At 44.6% G+C, this 11,284-nt stretch overlaps 1 long non-coding RNA gene and 1 pseudogene across 1 annotated transcript; one reads left to right on the top strand and one right to left on the bottom strand.

The window, feature by feature from the left end:
- Positions 1 to 4,398: 4,398 nt before the first annotated feature.
- Positions 4,399 to 6,537, top strand: LOC133384528 (uncharacterized). Its single transcript, XR_009762601.1, has 3 exons — positions 4,399 to 4,689; positions 5,956 to 6,016; positions 6,335 to 6,537. It is a non-coding gene; the product is annotated as an uncharacterized LOC133384528 (long non-coding RNA).
- A 4,016-nt stretch (positions 6,538 to 10,553) lies between these two features.
- LOC133384701 (5S ribosomal RNA) lies at positions 10,554 to 10,673 on the bottom strand (annotated as a pseudogene).
- Between the last annotated feature and the right edge of the window lie 611 nt (positions 10,674 to 11,284).

Genomic DNA, 11,284 nt, shown 5'->3' with positions numbered 1-11,284 from the left:
TAATATTTTCCTAATAACCCCCCTCCCCATTATTCTTGCTGTTTTCTTGAGAGATGAAACACCTTTACAAGAGCCCTTTTGCCCTTCACAGTTCTTATTTGTAAAACGGAACTCTCAGAAGCTTCCATTTGCTGATGGAGAAACCGTTGTCCTGGATTGTCTCCAGGTGACCCCTTTAGTCTCTTAAATATAGGTGGATCTCAGCACCCTCTTTCCCCATGCAAGGCCCAGCCCATTGACAGGATGAAGGTGGACAGATGTAGGGTACACACTCTAGCTCCCAAAGGGCCACCCGGTTCAAAGAAGGCATTCTGTCTTCAGAGGAACAATTATTTTTCCAACTCTATCTGCTCCTTCATTTTAACAGTCTTAACAGATGGAGGGGGGGGCTGAAAGTGGGCCAATTTCTCTGGAAAGTTCATATCAAACTCATACCGGTGTTCAATGGCAAAGAAAGAAAGCTCTTGGAATCGAGAGAGAAGATGGGTTTACACAGTTTTTCTTTAGCCACTAAGATAAACCTTTATGCTAGTGTCTTTCAGGCAATGTGTGTGTGGGGGGGGGGGAGAATTTGTAACAGTGACACCACCCTCTCTTCTGACATCTACAGCAGGGATGGGAACCTTTTTTCAACCTAAGGGCCATATTCCCTGGCTGGAAGCCTTCCAGGGGCCACATGTAAGTAGTGGGTGTGGCTAGAGGCAAATGTGAGTGGAGCAACAGGTGTGATTCTTACCTTTGTATGGTAGGCTATGTTCCAGACATGTGTAAGTACACACGCACTCACACACATGCACAACTCCATCCAAGCAAGCAAGAGATTTTATCATGGTTCAAAGACACATTCCAGCCAGGAAAAAAACACTTGAGGAGGGCCCACAGCAGGGCTCATTAGAAAAGCCTAGAGGGCCCATGAACCGAAGCTTCCCTTCCCCTAATCCCTTGACTCTTCTAGGACACTCCACCTCAGCTTTCATTAAAAACAACAGTCTCTAGTCCTCATGCTTGCAGAGGAAATCATGAAGACCTACTGAAGACCTTCCTCTTTCAACAAGCCTTTTAAGTAGAGACCTCATCCCAGCCTGAGTCTGTGTTGGAATGGCTTTTTAAGATGTTTTTAAAACTGTTTTTTTAAAGATGTTTGTAAAGCTTTTGTAAAAAAAATTTTTTTTTAAGATGTTTTGTTTTAATATGTTCTTAAGGATGTTTTGTTATAATATATTTTAAAGTCTGTTTTTTATGATGTTTTAGAGTGTTTTTTATGCTTTTGTCTGCTGCCCTGGGCTCCTACTGGGAGGAAGGGCAGGATATAAATTTAATTAATTAATTAATTAATTAATTTATAAGCAAGTGAGCAAGAAGGCTGTGGGATGTGCCTAGTGAAATCTCAAGCACACATGCTCTGCTGTCCTCAGCACCTCTTTGTTCCTGTCCCAGGGTCGCAAGAATACTGTTATGGGATTTTGGGGGCTGAGATGGATGGTTTCTATCGATCCCCTTTCCAGCCTCTGATTTGGGATCTGCAAAGGAAGAAACCTGTTCTACTAGCTAGTTCCATTCATAAATTAATGGATATTCAGCCAAGTCTGTCAAATGCCCCCATTAACAAGTGTAAGAATCTGATAGGGAGGCAATGTGAGCCATTAAGAACTCTTTTCAGGAGAGAGGCCTCACACAGACAAACACATACATAAAGACGGAGTTTGTGTGTCTGTGTTACAGTTAGTCTGAGAAAAGGCTAGGAGTTGAAAACAGACAGAGAAGCTTTCTTGCTCTCTGTACCCCCAAAGCTATGGGCAATGGGGAGCAAGATCTGATGGACTGTTAATGCTCCATCTTATGCTCAAGTTGTGAATACATGTTAATAAAAACCATATATCCTATAAGACACCACAGCCTTCGCTGACCTTCATTCTAAGGAAACCAAACCCTGGGTAAGTGCTGGAACACCTGGAAGTCTAGCACGGCTCAGGGATTGGGATGGCATGCGACAATATTCTAATTGTTCTCTCTCTCTCCGCTCCTTTCAGCCTTATATCTATGTGCCTGGTCAGATGCTACTTTTGCTTGAGAGTCACATAGAGAGAACAAAGGGAAGAAGAAAAAGCTGCTCTTTCTACATGCTTCCTCTGCTGTCCTCCCCCCACCCCCAAATTGCTTAAAAAGTAAAGAACAGGAAGGGGGTTGTTTGGGAGTCTGGTGGGGTGTAGTAGTCAGAGTGTCAGACAGTGAAGACCCAGGTCCAAATCCCTGCTCAGTCATGAAGCTCACTGGGTGACCTTGGGCTAGTAACCATCTCTCAGCCTAACAGGGTTGTTGTGAGAATAAAAATGAGCTCCTTGGAGGAAAGGTGGGATATAAATGTAATGATTTTTTTTTAAAAAAAAAATGGATAATCTCTGACTTCTTCCAAGGCAAGATTCAGATGGCTTGCCTGTCTACAATACTCACCTCCACAGTCAGTGAATCTGTGGGCTCCATTTAGAAAGGGCAAGGGATGTTGCACCCAACCCCCTTCCAACAAAAAGCAAAACCCAGCATGTGATATTCCTCAGGAACATATTTCTGTCTGTCTCATTGGTTTTGCATACTCAGTTGACTACAGTTCCAAACAATGAAATGGGCTTATGACCCTGGTATGCATGCCAATGACACAGATCCCTTTGATTAACACAGGGGGTGACTGCTGAACCTGTGTTGTATCAATACCACACATCATTCCAAGTTTTAAAAAGTACAACACAAAATGCATTGCTTTTTTGCAGTTTAATATTTCATATTTTGAAAGGCAGGCCTTTAGATCTTGCTGAGAACCTCGCTGCCCAACATCCTTAATTTTCCCATAACCTCTCCGAACAAAGGAGTCTAAAGCAATGCCCTCTCCATCGAGCTGCCACCTTCAAACCACCCGCTGTGGCAATGTGTTTGTCAAAATTTGATCAGGAGACCATCAGAGCAGCTTGAAGTGTGTTGTTGGTCACAAATCATCATGCCACTGTTTTTCATACAATGAAACTCTTTCACTGTTTTGATTGCAATTCCCATTTCCCAGGCGAATGATTAAGTGTGTATGTGTTCTAATTTTCACAGCCTGCAGGTGGTAGGGAGCAGAGCCATTTCAGTAAACAATACAGGTAGAATCTCACCTGAACATCATTGCATTGCTTTCAAAAGGACAAAAAAACTAACATTTGCAGTTTCAAATAGCTCACTATGTATTCCCGCATTTAAATTATAAAGCTAAAAGAATCACAGTGAGATTGTCTATTATTTAAGAACTATTCCTTTCGGCCTAAAAGGCACACACACACACACACATACATACACAGCATCTTGTTTTGCCATGCAAAATGCCAAATGCAAATTGCTGCAAAGGTAATTGGATTTGCTAGCAACATTGTTACATGAGTGGGCAAATGAATCATGGTCTAAAGGAACTCAAGGCCAATTCAGTGGCTGCTGTGGGAACGCTGCCAAAAAAAAAAATCCTCCCATCTGGCAGGGCTCCATCTGGGATTGCATTGTTTGAGAATGGCTTGTTAAGGGCAGGGATGGTATACCTCACACCCTCTTGATGGCACCCTCCTTCGAGCTCCTTCTAGTACTATACTTCTGAATACTGGGTGCCAGTGTCACTACCTTGAGATCTGATTTCTCATACCATAGATTATAGGGTTGCCAGGTTCAAGGCCTGAGACTGATCCTGTATCTTTAGGAGAAGGGAAAGTCAGCCAAGTGCAGGTGTTCTTGCAACCCTGTAATGGGAAAAACCACAAGGTGGAATTCTCCCTTCCCCCTGCATAACTTTTAAAGGGTTGGTAGGCCCGGCCTCCAAGAGGTCTTCTGTATCTTTAAAAGTTGTGCAGGGGGGAAGGGAGAATTCCACCTTGTGGTTTTTCCCATTACAGGGTTGCAAGAACACCTGCACTTGGCTGACTTTCTTTTCTCCTAAAGATACAGGATCAGTCTCAGGGATTGAACCTGGCAACCCTAATAGATTATGATGAAGAGGCAGAGTGCAGGAGGGATTTTCACTCAGTGGCAACCTCAGATGATCCCACTTCTCCCAGGGAGCATGAGGAACCCCCAGAGATCATTCTGCTGTCACCTCCATGGCCGGAGGAGGCCATGCTGCCATCATCAAAGGACTCCACAGACTCCATCCTGAAACTGCAGTTGAGCCACAATCTCACCACCACTAAAGTTGTCAGAGGTAACACTTACAAAATTAGCCCCTTTAAGTACCAGATCTTCTCAAGGTCCAGATCTGCGTAAGGTGTAGCTTACGTCTGAGCTCCTGAGCTTCTGATCGAGGTCTCCCTTGGCCTTGTACCCCATCCTGGCTGTACTCACTGCCTGGGATAGGATAGCTGAAGGCAAACAACTGGGTAGAACTATTCCCGTCCAGCCCTGTTTGTGGGCTTTTGCTTTGCATGCAGAAGGTATCAGCTTCAATCCCCAGCAGCTGGAGAGCCACTGCCAGTCAGTGTAGACTGTACTGGGTTACATGGGTCCAGGGGTGTGACTCAGAATCAAGCAGCTTCCTGTGTGCCTCTCTGGCTGGCCACAGTTGAAAAAAGAGAGGAAGGCTGGAATGGAATGTGATAATCCCAACATTCTTTGAGTATCACTCTTCATCAGGGGATGAACTGGAGAATATGGTATTCTGAAGACTATGGACTACACAATGTGAGAAAATCTGTAACAGCATTATTTATGTATGCATGTATTTATTTAATTAACTTCCCTATGAGGAAACTTTGCAGCATTGGGGACGTCTTAGTTTAGAGAAAAGGTCTTAGTTTAGAGAAGAGGTGACATGATAGAAGTGTATAACATTATGCATGGCAGGGACAAAGTGGATAGAGAAAAGTTTTTTCCTCCCTCTCTCGTATCGGGGCAGCCAAAGCAAAGTACTTCTTCACACAGCACATAGTTAAACTATAGAACTCGCTTCCACAAGAGGCAATGATGGCCACCACCTTGGATGGCTTTCAAAGAGGATTAGACAGATTCATGAAGGAAACCATAGGAGGGGAGAGTACTCTTGCGCTCAGGTCCTGCTGCCAGGCTTCCCACAGGCATCTGGCTCACCACTGTCAGAATAGGATGCTGGCCTAGGTAGGCCATTGGCCTGATGCAACAGGCTGTTCTTATGTTCTTATATACCATTTACATGTCAAAATGCAGGGCCGGTGCCAGAGGGCAGCCAGGTTGGGCCCTGGTTGAGGGCCCCTGCAGCCCGAAGGGCCCCCTGAATGGCCCCTCTTTAGGGTGGGAAGGTAGCACTTCCATTCAGTAATCAACAGCAGCATTATGTCCTGCAACCTGACCCCGACACAGATCGCAGAGAGGGAGCTCTCAAGCACCCCCCCCAATACAGATAGTGCAGCTTCAGTTAGCTTCTGTCAGTATGAATGTCATGCTGTGCGCACATGACTGCTATCACCCAGGATAGTGGTGCAGGCTTCCCTAAGGGGCTGCCACCCTCCACCATCTTTGTTGATGGTGGGCATGCGTGCTATGCATGCACATCATTCACACAACACAAGAGGTAGGTGGGGCATGTAGGTGGGCTTATTAGCGGCATACAGCCTGTGCCAGGGGGTGCTGGGCTTGTGTTGCAGGCCTAGGGCAGGCTGGTGCCCAAGGGCCCAGTCAAGCCTGGTGATGGCCCTGCCAAAATGGCTCTGAAGCAGTGTATAACTATGAAATCAATTATAAAGTATCCAGAAATAATTTAAATAAACAATAAAACAACTCCATCAAAACATTAAAAACACCTTCATTTAAACTATACAGTAACACAAGTCCTATAAAAAGCATAACAGTTAAAACAGTTTAAATGGCAATTAACACAATCAGATCAGAAAGGTTAAGTTCAGGGTAATGCTTGTCTAAACATGTGTCTCTTTAAGAGCCAGTGGAATGAGACTACCAATCATATCTCAACAGGGAGGGCTTTCTACAACATGAGGACCACCACTGAAAAAGTCTGCATCCATATGTTCACAAGGTGATCAACACGTTAATTATAAAGGGGATGGTTTCTTGTTCAGATGTTTTATTAAAATGTTAATCCTACACCTCTCTGGCTGTCCTTCTTCTTTTGAAATTGGTGCTGCAGCAGCTGGGTTTTTTGTTTGTTTGTTTGGTTGGTTGCCCTTAAGCATGGATCCGGTTACAATCCTCTCACGTACAGACACACACCCATACATACACGCACCCCATTTGCTGCCCTGGGCTCCTGCTGGGAGGAAGGGCGGGATATAAATCAAATAATAAATATAAATAAATAAATAACACCAGGATGGCCATGTGTCCTCTTTTACAGATGGCAGTCCTTCATTTGGAAAGACGGCCAGAAGACAAGTCTTCTGTGTGAAGGCTGTTCAGTCCAAGTCTATTTTAAACAAGGAGGGCAGGAGCCCTGAAGTTGTCCATCAACAGCAGGAGCAGCACCTGGTCAGCAAACTTAGCAGTTGCATACGTCACCTGTGTCTCCCTCAATATGGTGAGATGTATTGTATTGTTAATAAAAACCATATATCCTATAAGACACCACAGCCTTCGCTGACCTTCATTCTAAGGAAACCAAACCCTGGGTAAGTGCTGGAACACTTGGAAGTCTAGCACCGCTCAGGGATTGGGATGGCATGCGACAATAATCTAATTGTTCTCTCTCTCTCTCTCCGCTCCTTTCAGCCTTATATCTATGTGCCTGGTCAGATGCTACTTTTGCTTGAGAGTCACATAGAGAGAGCAAAGGTCTCCCCCACTATGGTGAGATGTATTGTATTGTTTTATTTATTTATTTTATTTATTTATTAAATATAGATCCCACCCTTCCTCCCAGCAGTAATGTAGTAATTATAGGCATTTGCGCCTAAAAACATTATGCAGATCAGTGTCCTCTTTTGTGCTCTTTTTTTGGGGGGTGATGCATCCTTTCATTTCTTTGGCAATGCATAACTGAGCACCCTAATGGACACTGAACAGGGATGGATGCACCCGTTGAAGACTGGCCCATCCCAGTTCTCAAGGGGACTGGGGTAAGTCTGTTCTGTTCTGTTTCCAGGTGGATTTTAAAGAGGAAAACCTTAAAAATCCACCTAGAATAACACATTGTTAATATACATGTAAAAACAACTTACAGGGTGGTCTGAAGGTTGCATGCTGCTGCTGTGCTCCAAATCATTTCTCCCCTTTCAGACTTCTTAAACTGTGCATCCAGCAGCTGTGTGTGAAGTTTCTTGTCACTGCGCACTTTGAATACCCATAGAGCAAGAGCCCTTGGGAGTGACAGGGCTTGCTGATGCTCTGTTTCTCCCTGGGGAAATTGTACAGGAGAGGAGAACATGGCACTGGGATGGGGGCAGGTCCACCAGCAGCAATATGCTGAGGGCTAACTCAACCCTGGTGCCAGCCCTGGTCTCCTGCCCCTAAATCCAGCCATCTTTCTGTCTTCTTACTAGGGATGTAAGAAGCCACCTTTTCCCATTCTGCCCTCTTCCCATTCTGCCCTGTATTCATTGCCTGTAGCGCTGTTTCTATTCCACTGCAGTCCATCTTCTGCCTAAAATGATGCCATGCATCTTGCTGTCCACTGTGGCAAAATTATATACGTTACGCAATTTATTACATACATTACTATGTCCTGTGGTCATTACGTTATTCCACCCCATTTATTTCAATGTAGAGGAAATGCAATGCAAAGGGAGGGAGGAAATATAATCAATTACATATCATTATGGGCTGAAAGCAACAATAGCAGTAAATACAAATCGTATTGAATGGATTAATTTCTGTTCCAGACATGAGACGAATAAGCGAACATCAGCCATTTCCATCCCCATTTCTGTCTTCATTGGAATTCCCCAACAACTCTAGCTCTCTTACTGATGATGAATTGAGACCTTTCACCTTTTCTGTTTTTGTGCTATCTGCTAACTTAGAGAAGCGATGTTATAAATGCCAATGGGAGAGTTCCTCAATATATATTAACAGTTGCCTTCATACTACTTTTTATGCACTGTTTGGTTCACCTCCTTCCTTTCAAGCTTGTAAAAGGCTCACTAAATTTAAATCGACGGCAACTTACTTCACTGCCAGGCACCAGCTTCCAATTCTAACAGCTGTGCCATTTAAAGTTTCTTGGTGGGCACATAAGCAAACCCCCCAAAAATGCATTTACAGCTTAAAACTGATGAACTACCATGAAATAATTGCACCTGCTTGTTTGGCAGTGAATTTTAAAAAAATAGCAAAACCCCAACAACAATCTGATTTCCAGCAAGTAGAATTAAATGTAACTCTAACAAGAAGAGGCAAATCTGAGGTTTTTCTGCACTTTTACAAATGGTTTTGAAAATGTCTTATGCCAGTGACTTTGCTTTGCATTGGCTGTTCATTTGTTAACATCAAGCACTGCAGCCTAACCAGTCGCTTTATGAAAGAAATCAAATGTGGGTAATTTATCGCTGCAGTTGGTAAGCAGATGACAGAATTGGGGGAGGGGAATTGGCTTCCTTTTGCCTTTCCAGATTCTTGCTGTAATCATTGCAAACAAGTCACCGTGTGTTACGTTACAACAGCTCAAGGGCTGGTCTTAACTGTGGATGAACTGCAAAGTTCCCTTAACATTTAGGAAATATTTGGGGTTATATCCAATATTAGTGCTTTTCACAGAAATTAATGGACCTAAGTTAGTCATGTCTAGGATTGGGGGAGAAATCTGATTCAGGTCACAGCTAAAGCCGAAATGATCACATTGGCACCTTTGAAAACAATATCAGAACCAAAACACACCCATCCCTCAAAATTCGCACATATCTGAATTTTGTGATGCAGTTCTCCAACCAAGCATATGTTACAAGAAAGCGTGCATAACAATGAATATATTTGTGAAAATAACATAGAAAAATGTATAATATTAGGAGAAAATGCTTGCAAAAATGTGTACAAAAATGTGTTGATTAGGAGAAATTTGCCCTTAAATGCTGAAGCGTTTTCATGAGGATTACAAAAAAAAATCCTCAAATGCTGCAGAAATGTGAAGGACTAAAATGAAGACTGGGGGTGGAAATGAGAAACCGAGAGAACCGAAATGGACAGATCCTTCCAGCCCTAGTCATGGCCATTAATGTCAATGGGGCTACTCTGAGTAGGACCAGCATTGCAGGCAACCCTTTGGTGCCAAAAAGGGCAACAAAATAACTTCATGAACTAACAACTCCCTTCTGTTCAAGGGCAGAAAGTTTGGTTAAGGCAGGGAGTGGAGAACCTCAGTTCCAGAGGCCAAATGTGGCCCACCAAGCCTCTCTGTGGCCCTTGGCCACACCCCTTACTGGCCTTGCTTTGTACCCTCTGTGAGTGTTTTTGCCTGGTTAGAATGTGCTCATGAACTCTGATAATGACTCTTGCTTGCCTGGATGAAGGATAGAGAGGGGTGTGTAGAAACTAGCATATTGTACAAACGTAAAATTCATATTTGATGCTCTGCCCAGTTTTGCTTCTGGCCCCACCCACCACTGGCATGTGGCCCTCAGAAAGCTACTCAGAAGGGAATGTGGCCCTCAGGCTGAAAAAGGATCCATAGCACTGAGTTAAAGGTAAAGGTGTCCCCGCACTTGTAGTGCGAGTCGTTTCCGACTCTTAGGGTGACTTCTTGTGATGTTTACTAGGCGGACCGTATATATGGGGTGGGATTGCCAGTTCCTTCCCTGGCTTTTCTTTACCCCCCAGCATATGCCGGGTACTCATTTTACTGACCATGGATGGATGGAAGGCTGAGTGGACCTCGACCCCTTTTACCAGAGATTTGACTTCCTCCTTCCGTTGGAATTGAACTCCAGCCATGAGCAGAGCTTCGCCTGCATTACCGCCGCTTACCACTCTGCGCCACGGAGGATCTTAGCACTGAGTTAAGGGCATAATTAATTAACCTATACTATCCAAATGCCTCAAACAGCGCAGAAGTGAGGCTGCAATATCAGCGCAGGCTGCAACAAAGCCTTCAAAACAATGTATCAATTGGGTGCTGTCCCCATTTGGAGGGAGACCTACCACCAGGGTAGTAAGGAGCTGGCTTACCTAGGCTCAGCCTAGCAGAACCTCTGGGACATTCCGAGAGTTCTGGCAGGGAAAAAAAAAGACTGACAAAAGCAATCTTATCTATGTTTATTTAGAACTCCCACTGAGTTCAGTAGGGCATACTCCCAGGTAAGTGGGCACAGGGTTGCAGGCTGAACAAACTTGTTGAGAATCTGGTGCTGTGTGTGTGCTTGCTCCCACACCCTTCTGATTCCTGGCCAACTTAGATATTTGTAGATAAAAATGGATTTCATAGACACTGCCTATGTCCAGCGCTTGCTTCCTCGCAAGGAAACTTACGACTTAAAAGCTGTCCTGAACCTGAGTTTATCAAGGTTTGTTATTGTTATATGCCTTCAAGTCGATTACGACTTATGGCAACCCTATAAATCTTTTGGATATATTCATAGGGTTTGGATGGTAAGAGGTATTCAGAGGCAGTTTACCATTGCCTTCCTCTAAGCCTACAGCACCTGGTAATCCCAGGCGGTCTCCCATCCAAGTACTAACCAGGCCGGATCCCACTAAGCTTCCGAGATCAGACGAGATACAGGCATGTTCAGGGTAATATGGCCATAAGCTTATCAAGGTTAGAGATGGATAGATCTCTCCATTTTGATTTCTCCCCTTTCCTCATTTTTCCAACCTATAGTTCAGTTCTCCATATCTGTTTGTGGCAGAGCAGTCCCAGATTCAGTCCCCGGCATCTCCCTATAGGATTGGGAATGTCCCTTGTCTGAAACCCTGGAGAGCCACTGTTGACAGTACTGAGCTGGATGGACTGTGATCTGTCTCAGTATAAGGCAGTTTCCTCTGTTCACTTCGCAGTGTGCCTGCCATGCTATTAAAACATTTTAAAAGACCCAGTGCCTGCAGGAGGAAGGGGACCACCACCGTCCAGGGAAGGAGAGCCATTTGCTGCTGCTGTCTGCCTGCCTGCCTACTTGCCTGCCTGCTTGCTTGCTTCCTGCTGCTGCTAGGCTACTACCACCACCACCCTCTCCCTGTTGGACTTCTGCTTGGCAGGTGTCACACCTTGCAGGACCAGGCCCCAGGTACTCAGCCAGCTGTTGCTGATTTCTTCCACCTGTCCCTCCTCTGGAGGAAATACATATGCTGGCTGGCTGAGGTGGCTCCTGCTTTGACTGCCTTTTTGTGGGTCTTGAGTAGGGTTGCCAGGTTCTTGGCCTGA

Source organism: Rhineura floridana, chromosome 4 (assembly GCF_030035675.1).
Source record: "Rhineura floridana isolate rRhiFlo1 chromosome 4, rRhiFlo1.hap2, whole genome shotgun sequence".
NCBI lineage: Eukaryota > Metazoa > Chordata > Lepidosauria > Squamata > Rhineuridae > Rhineura > Rhineura floridana.
The sequence above is the reverse complement of the archived record's forward strand: the minus strand, read 5'-3'. Positions and strand labels throughout refer to the sequence as shown.